General features: G+C 36.6%; 1 protein-coding gene and 2 pseudogenes across 1 annotated transcript in view; 1 reads left to right on the top strand and 2 right to left on the bottom strand.

The window, feature by feature from the left end:
- Positions 1–14,458, bottom strand: part of ZSWIM5 (zinc finger SWIM-type containing 5) — a 184,305-nt gene that overhangs the window by 132,712 nt on the left and 37,135 nt on the right. The window lies entirely within an intron of this gene.
- Positions 6,924–7,231, top strand: LOC111721910 (annotated as a pseudogene).
- LOC105888136 overlaps positions 12,116–14,458 on the bottom strand; it is a 6,985-nt pseudogene continuing 4,642 nt past the window's right edge.

The following is a 14,458-nucleotide window of genomic DNA, read 5'->3' as shown; positions in this document are numbered from 1 at the left end:
ATTGTTGTTTGGTGGGCCTGGGCTGGATTTGAACCCGCCACCTTAGGTGTATGTGGCTGGCGCCTTAGCCACTTGAGCCACAGGCGCCGAGCCAATTGTAATACATATTAACAGTGTAGAGAAGAAAAGACATATGATCATACTGTTTGACAAAGAAAAAAGCATTTGACAAAATACAACATCCATTTATGATGTCAAAACAAAATCAAATAAACTCTCAGCAAACTAGGACTAGAAAGAAATTTCCTCAACCTGATAAAGAGGAAAATTCTCCATTTACTATCATACTAAATGGTGAAAGACTCAGTGCCTTCTAACTAAGATCTGGAACAAGGCAAGTATACATTCTCATTCCACTCCTATTCAACATCATACTGAAAATCTTAGCTAGTAGAATATGGGAAGAAAAGGTAATTAGAAAAATACAGATTGGAAAGTAAGATATAAAACTATCCTTATTCAAAGATGACATGACTGTCTAAATAGAAACTCACAAATAATTTACAAAAAAGTGTACTTGGCAAGGACTCAGATACAAGATCATCCATCATACAAAAACAAATCATGTGTCTTTGTGCTAGCAATGTACAAATACAGAAATTTAAAAAAACAACAAATTATAACAACTCCAAAAAAGTAAAATATGATAAGTCTAACAGAACATGTACAAGATCTTTTAAACCGAAACCACACAAGTGTTGAAAGAGATTCAGGAAGACCTAACAGAGAGACCTACTATATTCAGAGACTGAAGACTTGATAGTAAAGATTTCAATTTTCCTAAAACTGATATACAGATTTAATGCAATACCAATCAAAATCCCTGCAGATTTTAATACAGAGAAGCTAATTGTAAAATTTATATGAAAAGGCAAAGGAGCTGACATAGCTAAAACAATTCTGAAAGGGAAGAAGTTAGAGGAATCGCACCGACCTTAATACTAGAAAGCTACTGTTATCAAGACAGAGTGGTAATGGGGAAGGGATAAATGCATAAATCAATGAAACAGAACAGAGTCTAGAAATATATCCACATACACGTATGTATATGGCCAACAGATGTTTGACAAAGATACAAAATCACTGCAATGGAGAGAGGACAGTCTTTTCAACATATAAGATTGGAACACTATATGAATGAACACTGAACACTGACATGCAAAAATAAACTTCAATATAAACCTCACATTTGTACTAAAATTATCTTAGAATGGATCATAGTCTACATATAAAATGTAAAAATATAAAATGTTTAGAATAAAACACAGCAGAATATTTTTGTGACCTGGAATTAGGCAAAGAGTTTTTATACATGTAACCAAGAGCACAATCCATTAAATTGGACTTCATTAATATTAAAAAGTTTTGCTTTAACAAAGGCACTGTCTAAAAAAAATTTTTTTTTTTATTGAATGGTAACTATGTACATTAATGCACTTCTGGGGTACAGTGTGGGGTTTTCACATGCAATCCGAAATACTTCCATCAACACTGTCTAAAAATTAAAAAAAAAAATCAAGCCATAAACTGGGAGAAAATATTTACAAGACAGGTATCTAACAAAAGACTTGTATCTAGGATGTATGATGAACGCTCAGAACTTAAAAATACAAACAACTCAATTTAAAAATAGGCAGAATATCTGACTTCTTCAAAGGTAACATACAAATAGGCAAATAAGCACACAAAAAGATGTTCAACATCATTAGCCCTTAGGAAAATACAAATTAAAACCAAAATGAGATATTATTACATACCTATGAAAATGAGTAAAATAAAAAATACTGACAATACCAAGTGCTGGTGAAGATGCAGAACAACTGGGACTCTCATGCGTTGCTGGTGGGAATGTAAAATGGTACAGGCACTCTGGAAAGCATTAGGCAGTTTCTTATAAAGTTAAACATACACTTACCATATTACCCAGCAATCCCACTCCTGGGATTTCTCCCTAGAGAAATGAAAACTTATGTTAACAAGAAAACCCTGATCATCAATGTTTATAGCAGTTCTATTTATAATTGCCAACAAACCAAATATCCTTTAACAGGATAAACAATTCGTGATATATCCATATAATGAAATACTACTTAGCAATAAGAAGGAACAAACTATACATACATGCAACAACCCAGAGGAATACCCAAGACATTATGCTGCGTAAAAGAGGTTATATACTCTTTTACATTTTTCATATATATGAAATGTCTGTTTCCAGACTATATAGACACCACACACACCCCACAAAAATCAACCCCTGCATATACACATACTCATATTGACTATGAGCTCCTTGAGAACAACTAGTCTTACTCATCTTGGTAGTCCTAGTACTTAAAAGACTCCTTAAATCCATTGGCTAGCTCTATGATAAATCAACTTACTTTTCTTTGAATATCCTTTATATTAGTTTGATAAGTAAGAAATGTTTGATTTCCCTAAGTATTAAGTCTGATAGTTAATATCTCTGACATTTCACTTTGACACTTCTTGTTTTATTTTTATTGTGAAAGTACATCCTCATTCTTTTAAATGCATGGTTTGGTCTATGATTATCTTTCAATTTATTTTTATTTTTTTTATTTCAAGTTCATGTGAGGGTACAAACAACTAGGTTACAACGTTTGCATTTGTTAGGTAGAGTCCCTTTTGTAATTGTGTCTCACACCCAAGAGGTGTGCCATATACACTTACATTATGCTTATTAAGTGGAAGCATACCAATCCCCTCTCACTGCCCTTGTTTCTTGTTCCCCCTCCCCCAACTGAATTGAATTGAGTTTTTCTCTTATGTGGGGGTTTATTAGATCATCTACTGGCTTCATATTAGTATTGAGTACATTGGACACTTGTTTTTCCATTCTTGTGAAGACTGTGTTTCAATTCCATCCAGGTTAATACAAAAGATTGATGTAAAGTCTTTTTACATCAATTTTTTAGAGCAATTTTTGTGAAACCATGGATAATTAAAAAAAAGTGTTATTTTTGAATATGAGTTCCATTGTGGAACAAATGCAGTGCAGACAGCTTGAAATCTCAATGAAGTGTTTGGAAAGGATGTTACTAATGAATGCATAGTACATCAATGGTTTGAGAAGTTTCATTCTGGTGATTTTAATCTTGAAAATGAGCCACGTGGGCAATTTGAGACCATGGTGGATAATGATGAGCTGAAAGCTGTAGTGGAAAGAGAGTCCATCTCAATCTATGTGTGAATTTGCAGCAAAGTCTGATGTGACTATTCCAACAATACTGGACCATTTGAAACAAACTGGCAAAGTAAAGAAGCAGGATAGATGGGTACTGAGTGAATGAAATGATCATCAAAAGAAAAATCATCTCAAAGCTTGCCTTTCTTTGCTGTCATAACATAAAGGCAAACCATTTCTACACCATGCTGTTGAGTTTGATGAAAAATGGATTCTTTTTGACAACTGCAAGCATTCAGCACAAGGGTTGGATAAAGATGAAGTGCCAAACACTCTGAAACTGAATATTCATCAAAAAACCTAATGGTGTCTCTTTGATGGTCCAGCACTGGTATTATCCCCTACAGCTTCATGAAACCTGGTCAAATGATAATAGCGGTTGTCTACTGCAACCAGTTGAACAAAATAATAAGGATGCTTGTGCTTAAGCAGCTGAGATTGGTCAACAGAGACAGGCCAATCCTCTTGCAAGACAACACTCAACCACAAGACTCAACTCACATAAACCAAGCTGTGCAACACTATAGAGGCTGGACTTGGGAACTCTATCATACACCAGAGTCACCAGACCTTGTATCAAATGATAACCACTTCTTCCAGGCTTTAAACCACTTCTTGCAAGGACAAATATTCAACTCTCAACAAGCTGTGGAAAAAACTTTTCATGATTTCATCACCACTCACTCTCTAGGCTTCTTCACTACTGGCATAGACAAGCTACCGTTAAGATGATAAAACTGTATTAACAGTTTAGGCACATACTTTAATTAATTGTACTGCTTTTTGTTTGAGATATAACAAATTAAACTTTTGGTTTGTAATCAGATATTTCATATTTAATGATCTAATAGCACAAAGTAACTCCCTGATTTCTCTGCCAACTCCTGACCCACCATATAACCATCCTTGGTCCAACACATCCACATTTCCAGTATTAACTATGAACCAAGTTGAATTCTTCTCCATTTTCCACTGCTCAGAAATACAGTCCTTTTATAAATGTTCTGTGGTTTCCCCACATCCCAATGGACACAAATGATATGTTGTGAATAATAAATGACATTAATAAAAGATGCAAATTATACAGTTTAAAAAGGGCTAGATATTAAAAACCAAAATTTTGGAAGTGGGAAATCCTAATTCAAAACATGGCTAAGCTTGTATGTAGATATCAGTTTAGATAAAATACCATATTAATTTAAGAACCAACTTTCCTATAAATCCCCTCCAATTACTGCAAAGGAAAAGAAACACATAGGTGCACAACACACACACACACACACAAAGCAACTTGCTAACTTTACTTGTAAATATGTAAGTACCATGATAGGAAAGGTTCCTGCTTTGCAAAACTCAACTGTGCATTCAAAAACAGTTCTAAGAAAGGCCTCTAATCTGTTCCATTGTTACTCAAGTGGTTTATACATGCAGGAAAAAAATAAAAAATAAACCAGACCAGTTATACATATATAATATAGAAAGAAAAAAAATGGGAATAGAAGAAATCACTCAAAGTTTCTTACTTTTCTCCTGTCTAAAAATCTCTTCTTACTTTTTAAATTTCTCATTCACACCCCCCGCCCCATCTCTGCCAACCCCCACAAAAACCTTTAGGTCCCTCTCAAGCATGCAAATGTAATTTTCTACCCAGACAACACACTCTCTTTTTAATGACCTCCAAAAACAATCTGTGAATGCCCACAGAAAAGAGGAAAATTGCAATGAAAAAAAAATACAAACAGAGAGAGATGTGGGGGAGGATCAAGATGGATATGGCAAGCCCAGAGTTTAAATAGACATAAAAGATAATGAAGGTGAAGGATTGTAATCAAACAAAATGGTTTGTAGGCTGTCATTTCATACAAATTAGAGTAAAAGAAATATATGAATATTCACTTGAATAAAAATCATTCATTATAGGAGTGGTCCTTCAAGTGAAAGGATCCCTGTCAGGGCCCAGTGTGGCTGTCATTCTTTGTTCCATTTTATAATTAAAAAACAACAAAAAAATTGTGTATGGATAAAAAAAGAGAAAAAATAATGTTATATATGCATGAACCTCTAACACTGTCAAAAACAGAAACAAGTTTACTCATTATGTAACAAAATACTATGTCAAAATTAGACATTGAAAGAGTATTAACAATGACAAGAGACACTTCAATTAGTCACATGATTCAGGATCCCTCCAGATGCACATTATAATTCAGATTTGAGCAGTAAACAGAGTAGGCCACAGGGTAGGGTGGAAGGACTTGAAGAAAAACATAAAGCAAAAAAAGGCATCAAAATGAAAACTGTCTTCTTGCCTTAACAATTTGAAAAGAAGTCTTATTGGAAAAAAAAGCTGTAAACCAATTTAGGCCAAAATAATTACAACATTTCACAACCTAACCTTTTAATGGTGAATAGAATCCTTTTCCCTGCTTAAGGATCAAATTGGTTGGACTCATACACTTATCTGGCACCATGCTGTGGGCTATTTCCTTTAATACATAACCAATCAAAGACATATTCAGGCTTTTGTGAAATCCAAAGCTTTGCAACTGCACACTCTACAGCATCATGAAGTTTCTCTAAAAGGAACAGATAGTGGCTCCACATTTCTCAAACATAGACACTGAATCCTTTTATAATACATCATATACAGATGCTTTTTAGAATATATTTGTTGTATAATATTTATACTAATTTTTTTCTTCCTTCAATTTGTATCAACAAGATCAAAGCTGCTTAAGGGAGAAGCAAATGAAAACAAACTTTAAAATAATATATAACATGTATCTTTATAACAAATCTATTTATTACAGATGGCTTGCACCTGTAGTCCTAGCTATTTGAGCTATAATGGTGCCACTGTGCACTGTAGCCTGGGGAAGCAAGTGAGATCTTGTCTCATAAAAAAAGGAATAAAGTGTTGATGCTACAACTTGGATGAACCTTAAAAACACTAAGCTAAGAGGAAGAGGCCAGACATAAACGGTCACATACTGTATGATTACTTTCATACTAAATATCCAACATGCAAATCCATAGAGACAGAGAGCAGATTAGAAGTCACCAATGGGGTGACGCCTGTGGCTGAAAGGAGTAGGGTGCTGGCCCCATATGCTGGAGGTGAGGGGTTCAAACCCAGCCCTGGCCAAAAACTGCAAAACAAAACAAAAAAAGAAGTCACCACTGGACAGGTAGAGAAGGAAATGGGAAATGACTACTTAATGGATATGGAGTATTTTTCTGGGCTGATGAAAAAGTTTTGAAAGAGGTAGTAGTTGTGTTAGTATCATAAATGTACCAAATGCCACTGAAATGTACACTTTAAAATGGTTAATCATGTAGGACAGAACTATGAGAGGGACCTAACAAATTCAAGTATTGTGGCTTCATTGTTTGTACCCTCGCATTAATCTGAAAATAAATAAATAAAAAGGTTAATCATGTTATGTGAATTTCACCTCAGTAAAAAGCAAAGGAAAAGCTGGCTGTATTTTTTTACAATTAGGACTTCCAGTATAAACACTTAAAATGTAAGAGGAAAAAGCAGAAAGTAAAAAAAGATCATTGACCATACGAGGACACAGTGAGAAGGGTCTGAACCTGTGACCCCTCACTGCAGGTCCTCCCCAACAGTGACTCTGCCAGTGCCTTGATTACTCGGACTTCTGGCCTCCAGAAGTGTGAGAAATCCAGTCAAATAAAATCAAGCTGAGTAATCATGGTAGGAGGTGGATTCAAACCCCGTGAATGTGTCTATTCTCATGAACACGTGCTGAGAAAGCTGATCAATCTGTTGCACCAGTCCCAGTCCTACTGCGCAGACACAGAATGTACTCAGGAATTACCAAAACTCCCTGGTGATAATGGGATCAGTTGTTATGATCTTGCTAGCCTGGATGGTTATCACAGTGATATTGTTTTTATGGACATCTCCTAATTTAAAGAGGATCTAGTCTACCTGAAAAGCTAGCCAGTCCTTCTAACAGACAAGAGCCACCAGCTCCTCCTGTGAACTATGTGATATGAGAAGTGAAAATAGTTAACACTTTACATGACTAAAAGAATAAAGATGACCAGGGTGCTCTTAACTCCACTAGAACAGTTCTTCCTTTTGTATCTGCCACATGGAATGATATTGTGATTTATGAGCTTCTAGAAATTTCACTTTAAGCTTATTTTTGTTTCTGGGCATGGTGACTCATGCTTGTAATCCTAACCCTCTGGGAGGTTAAGGTGAGATGATTGCTTGAGCTCAGGAGTTTGCTATGGTTAATTTATTATTGAAAAAAAAAACTTTATTCATAAATTTAGTACAGTCTAAGGGTATAGTCTTTATACAATCTACAATAGTATACAATAATGTCCTAGGCCTCCACATTCATTCATTAATCACTTACTAACTTACCCAGAGCAACTTCCAGTTCTACAAGATCCATTCATGGTAAGAGCCCTACCCTATACAGGCATACATTTTTTATCATTTTTATTTATTTATTTATTTATTTTTTGAGACAGAGTCTCACTATGTGGCCCTTGGTAGAGTGCCGTGGCATCATGGCTCACAGCAAACTCAAACTTTTGGGCTTATGTGATTCTCCTGCCTCAGCCTCCCAAGTAGCTGGGACTATAGGCATCTGCGATGCCTGCCTATTTGTTGTTGTTGTTGTTATTGTCGTCATTTTTGTTTAGAAGGCCTGGGCTGGGTTTGAACCCACCAGCCCCTGTGCATGTGGCTAGTGCCCTAACCACTGAGCTACAGGTGCTGAGCCTGTATTTTTACTGTCTTTTTCTATGTTTAGATTTGTTTAGAATTGCACTGGGGTGCAATTGTGTATAGCATTTAGTGAGGTAACATGCTATACATGTCTAGTCCACTTGACTAGAGGTCAATGCCATTACACTTGCTACTTCTCTTTAGCCATGTAACAAAGTCAAAACCTGTCTCTAAGTATTTTAACTTTCATACTTCTAGTGGTCTTATCCCGTAACATCATTTTAGCTATATACTTCCTTGGCCACACCTTAGATTTCAGCATCACTCCAAACTGTTCCACTTATGAAGTCACTAAGTTATATATTCCACTGTTTTCTAACCCTTGTCTTTCTTGTGTGCTCACGCAGTTATCCGATTATAGCTGTTCTTCCATTTCAGTTGGCCCTCCAGTCCATTAACTAGTCAATTAATTTTCTCTACCTATTTACTCCTCTCCTGAATGCTCAGCATAATAGTAATGACTTAATAAATGATAACACATGAAATTATATTATCATCCAGCTTAGATCCATGATCCATTATTACTCAACTATTTTTATTTGACAACTACCTGGTAATACCTTAATCCCTAGAACTATCTACCTTCTCTACAACCAAACTAATAGGCACTGTTCAATAAAAATCACAAAATTAGGCTGATTGATGCTACTGAAAATTCAGATTCACCAATTTTACTGGGCCCACAATATTTTTAGACATTCTTATTATGTTTTCTTCCTCGGTTTGGTCTCCGCTATCAACAATAGCTACACCAAAAGTCTTCCTCTTTCTTCAAAACTCTACTTATTACCTACATTTGGGTATCTCATAGACATTTCAGATCCAATAGGTTGAAGATCGTACTCAATGTCGTTCTCACTCAACACCACCCTTAACCATCCAAGTACATTCATTCCCTTTTCCAGCTCCCTCACTTTGGTAAATGGCACCACCTCCTTGTCTCCAATTGCCTCACCAGCCATCCTCCAAATCAATCACCAAGTCATGTTGACTACTTCCTATATGAGGTTGGACAATTAAGTATGTGAACTCATCCTAGAAAAAGAGCTACCTGCCTCATTGCTGAATATCACTATGGTCATATTCATAGTACTCTCCTTGGCCATCTGGTGACTATAGTGATATTCAACAACGAGGTATGTAAGCACTTTTAGGATGAATTTGTGGACCTCACTATCAGACCTCATAAGATGATAGCTTTGTGGCCATTCTAGAAAGAGAGTTCCAAAATTGTTTTAAAGGGTGGACTAGGTGCTAGCATCAGTGCACATCTTCCTAGGGGAGTACTTCAAAGGAGACCATACTGACATTCAGTAATGGGGCCTATAGCACTTTTTCTAGGATGAGTTTGCAAACTTAATTATTGGACCTCGATCAAACCACTTTTCTCATGCTTACTAGTAGCCCAGATCAACATTACTTTCTAATAGCTATCGTTTTCAAAGCCCACTCTCACTGCCTCCACTGTTGTGCCAATTCTAATTCCTACTCCAACTATAAAGTTAACCTTTGTTGTTTTCTTGTGGGTTTTTTCTTTCTTTTTTTTTTTGAGACAGCGCCTCAAGCTGTCACCCTGGGTAGAGAGGTAGAGTGCCCTGGCTTCACAGCTCACAGCAACTTCCAACTCCTGGGCTCAAGTGATTCTCCTGCCTCTACCTCCCAAGTAGCTGGGACTACAGGCACCTGCCACAATGCCTGGCTAGCAGCTGTTGTTGTTTGGCAGGCTTGGGCTGGATTTGTACCCGCCAGCTCAGGTATATGTGGCTGGCACCTTAGCTGCTTGAGCCACAGGCGCCGAGCCTAAAGTTAACCTTCTAATTGGCTTAAGATCCCTCCTAGGCTCTCTTAGCTCTGACCCTAGCCAAACTCTCTAACTTTACTAAATTTCTTTCAGTCTCAAACATGTCACTTTCTAATTCCTAGGACTTTGCAAAAACTATCTTCTCTACCTGATATACTTTCCCTCTACTTGTTAACTTAACCTGGCTGTTATTCAAACTTCAGGTCTCAAATTAAATATCACTTACTCTAGGGTCTACTTTATTTCCCAGAATAGGTAACTGCCTGAATTTACAATCTCATGTAGACCAACATGATACAAAGTGGTTCTTAAAATATATAAGAAATAGTGTGAGGAAGGAACCTCTTTTTTTCTACCTGAGAGAGTCATACAGTAGACGACATCGAAACATAGTTTTAAAGGATGAACCAGGGTTTACCAGAAGGATAAGGATACTATACCCTGCCACATACATACACAAAGGGAACAGAAGAAAGAAGTGACAGGATAGTCAGTGTCCAGAGAGATATACAAACATGTGCATATGCAAGTTATGAGGCAGAAAGTAAAGAAAGGAGATCCAGGGACAAGTAATTTTGTATCACAGTGGAATAAACTATAAGGGTGTGATGGATCCAATTCAGTGCTTCCCAAATGCAATCTCCAGACCATCTGCTCCAGAATCACCTGGTATTTGTGGCATATGTTAAAATCTGCTGACTTCTAGGCCTTATTCCAAGTGGAATCAATCCGATTTCCTGGGTTTAAGGCTCAGTATTTGTAACCTTAGCAACAGTCCAAGTGGTCTTATGTGCATCAGTTTGAGAACTGTCAGTGAAAAAAACTGACCTTTGTTATAAATAGGGTCACTTAAGTAGATTTATTATTTATATAAATATAAAGAAAAAAGTTTAGTTTTCTGTTTAGTGATTAGGGTTAGCAAAATTCTTTGAGACTCAAGTATAGATATCACACCTTAGATCTCTCCATCTCTGGCTATTTGGGAGAATTAATTGATTTTAGTAAACCAGGACACATCAGATGAGGGACATAACATGAGGTAGTCTTTTGCATTTGGAAGGCAGAAAAGAAAAACTGCTCAATCCTTGGGAGATTCTCATAGAAAAGCAGAGATTGTGGTCCCTGCAATGATAGGATACCCAAATTCAGATAGGCACAAACCGTATAGCTTTATCAGAGTATGTGTGAAGGGACTGGAACTAAACATGTACAAAGAGACTCTGATGAACTGAAGCACCGAGAGAATAAATGTGTCTATGGAATCACCCTTATCTGAAAAGACCTTACTGGCCTTTGCCAAAAATTGAACCAGTGAAATTTTGCTGTGTGGAGCCACCAGTAGCACCAGGTAAGTATCTGACTTCTGTACCATCCAGCAGCAAAAAACAGTAGTAGCAGACGGAGAGCCACTAGAACTTTTCCCTGCTCAGAAGCAGAAACCATATATACCTTCTGTTTGGAATGAACAAACCCTCTTAAGTTTTCAAATACAGGGAAAAGGGAAATGCCTGTATTTCAGAAAATACATAGAAAAGGGTGATACTGATTTCTCTGCAAAATACAGAATATAGGGATTTGGGTTTTGGTTTAAGAGAAATAAGAGATGGATTGTATTTTCACTCTGAATACTGTGGGGCAGATCATAACAGTTGCATGATAACAGATGTAAAACATCTATCAGTCTCACTACAATTAATCAATGAGTCGTAGGCATCATCACTGTTATTTTAGAACACTGGTTCTCAACCTTCCTAATGCTGTGACCCTTTAATACAGATGATATCATCACACTGGGTACTCGTATATGGACGGACCCACCTGGAAACAGGAGCAGTGTCTTGGTTCCTAAGACCATCAGAAATATGTGTTTTCTGACCTCCAAAAGGGTTGTGACCCACAGGTTAAGAACCGCTGTTTTAGAGGTAAAGCAGTTAAAGGGGCAAGGTTTACAGTCTAAATATTGGGGTGGATGGTTACAAACAGGGAAATTAGGAGAAAGATCTGAGTTTGTGGGAAATATTTGGCTTTTGATGTGCTGAGGTTGAGGTAGAAGATATCCAGTCGGAATTGCTCATTTGCATAGGACGCATTTACTACCATTTCTGCTTGTCAAAATCTTATCCTTCCTCTACCCACTCCCAGTTCCCCCTTTTCTGCTCCTACACCTTCAATCTTTTGCAATTATATGGTCTTTCTTTTAGCACATTTATATTTCTACTATTGCTCTTATTACATTCTAATGTCAATTATTTTTCTATGTGCCAACTATTTTTTAGAAAATGATTATCATTAATTTTAAGATTTTAAGTTTTCTTTCTTTTGAATGCCACACTAATTATATATGATAGTACCAGATAACAAGTGTATTTACACACTGAATATAAAATAAATACAAAGTAACTGAAAAACAAATTAGTTGTCCATTGATTGATTTTGCTTTCCCACTATCATCCTGTTTTATTTTTCTTTGCCTTTTATAAAACCTTTTCTTTCTTGTTTTCAAATCAACATTTGACTCTTGTTTTACCCACTGTATTTCTATTGGTTTTTCCTCAGCTGGTATAACAAAAACATCTGCAGTGGGATCATGGGGAACAAAGGTCTTCGACTCTTTCTGTCTGGGTTTCTGTGTATCTTTCACTTGCTATTTCTCTCTGTATTTTGCAGCTGTGATGGATCTTAAGGTAAACTGATTCACGTTTGGCAACTGGTAGTGGGAATTTTCATAGGAAGTTGGTCCTCCAAAATGTCCCTAGAAAATCTTTATGAGATTTAATACAAAACGAGATTCTGTTTCTTTAAGAGCAGCATCTCCTATGATCTGAAAGTTCTGAAACCATATTCTATTATACAAAATGCTGAAAGTAAACACATGGTCCACAAATGGTTGGCTTCTGGGATAAAGACGCTGGTGTACTAAAGATCTGAATTAAGAGTTCTTTTAACAAAACACAATGTGGTAATTCAACAAAAACAAGGTCAAAAGACAAAAGGGGCAGAGAACTTTTCAAACAGTTTCCAGTCCTCTTTAGCTGTGATATGAATATTTTGAACAAGGAATATAGCAGGTAGTCCATAAGGTGGATTTGAAAGCCTAAGATGTGAAAGAAGCACATATACAGATCCTGTTTATTCTTAGCTTCCAAATAGATGCATTTATTATAGCTTTTCATTTCATGGCTCTCATTAATTACAAATAATTTATCTTTACGATCCATTTTATTATTTTCTTTAGAAAGAGGCATCAGTGTTCTCAAGTCCTGCATTCAATGTCTTGTTCTGAAATTTATTCCTCTGGAAAAAAAAAGGTAAGAATCTGTTCCTTATTTTTCCACTTTGTCCTGGCAAACAAGGCCTAGGACATGGTCTCTCTCTTCTTCTGTGATGATGTTCCCCTTAGCTGGCCTTATCAACCATTAATAGTGAATTCCTTGGTAGCAGGAAGAGGATGAAGCCAGGTATATTGTTTTTGTTTATTCCACAGGATATTGCCCCTTAGTACTTCTTAAATCTAACAGCAGCAATCAAGGGAAGGCCCAGAGCCCTATATGACCTAGATAATGAGCTCATCTAAACGTCACATCCATTTGCAAGATGAACACAGGGAACCCAGGATTCTGTAGAATCCTAGTAAGACTCCTGATCCTCTCTTGCGTAACACTGATAGCTTCACTAATTGCCTTGAGACCTTCAGGACTAATCTCATAATGCCTTTCATGCCCTGTCTCTCCAAGGACTCTGCAGCTCCCAGGTCATCCTTCAATGCCCAGATTCTAATCCCCATATATCTCTATGGGTCATGGGACAAATTCTTCACATGCCTCAGTACTACTTATTCTCCTTCTCTGCTTTATTTTTCTCCATAGCATTTACCACTTTCAGATTATTTAGTTGTTTGTGTCAACTTTTAAACATAAGTTCCATAAAGACAGAGATAAAATTCTGTTTTATTCACTATTATAACTCCAGTACCTGGCTCATGGGATAGCATAATAGTTATTTGCAGAATAAATAAATGAACACATATTTATTAATTCATTCTAAAAATATTGAATGCCTGTAATATATCCCTAGGATACACTGAAAAGAAAGGCATAGTTTCTATCCTCCAAAAGCTTACAATCTATGAGAAACAAAGACATTAAACAAACACTAAATAATTATTCATAATTATGATAAATTCTGCCACAGAAAACATAGGACATATACCAGGGAGACCTAACCTAGAGGGATAGGAATGGGCATTACAAGTTAGAGCTTATGGAAATACACTTAAGTATAGACTGAAGGATAAATAAGAATTAAGTGAGCAAAGAAGGGTGAAAGAAGATTTCAGACAAAAAGAAAATGTCAGAACCCTAAAAAAAAAACAACCCATAGTTGTTTGTTAAGCAGCTTTATTTTAAAAAATTGACATGAAATAAACTGTATCTATTTCAATCAACTTCTTAAATTTTGGCATGTGTTAAGTTTAACATAGGTGGGTGGCGCCTATGGCTCAGTGAGTAGGGCACCAGCCCCATATACCGAGGGTGGCAGGTTTAAACTTGGCCCTGGCCAACTGCAACAAAAAATAGATGGGAATCGTGGCAGGTGCATGTAGTCTCAGCTACTCGGGAGGCTGAGGCAAGAGAATCACCTAAGCCCAAGAGCTGGAGGTTGCTGTGAGCTGTGACAC

The sequence above is a fragment of the Otolemur garnettii genome, unplaced genomic scaffold, assembly GCF_000181295.1.
Source record: "Otolemur garnettii isolate 467f Iridium unplaced genomic scaffold, OtoGar3 scaffold00202, whole genome shotgun sequence".
Taxonomy (NCBI): Eukaryota; Metazoa; Chordata; class Mammalia; order Primates; family Galagidae; genus Otolemur; species Otolemur garnettii.
This window is presented reverse-complemented; position numbering and strand designations above follow the sequence as displayed.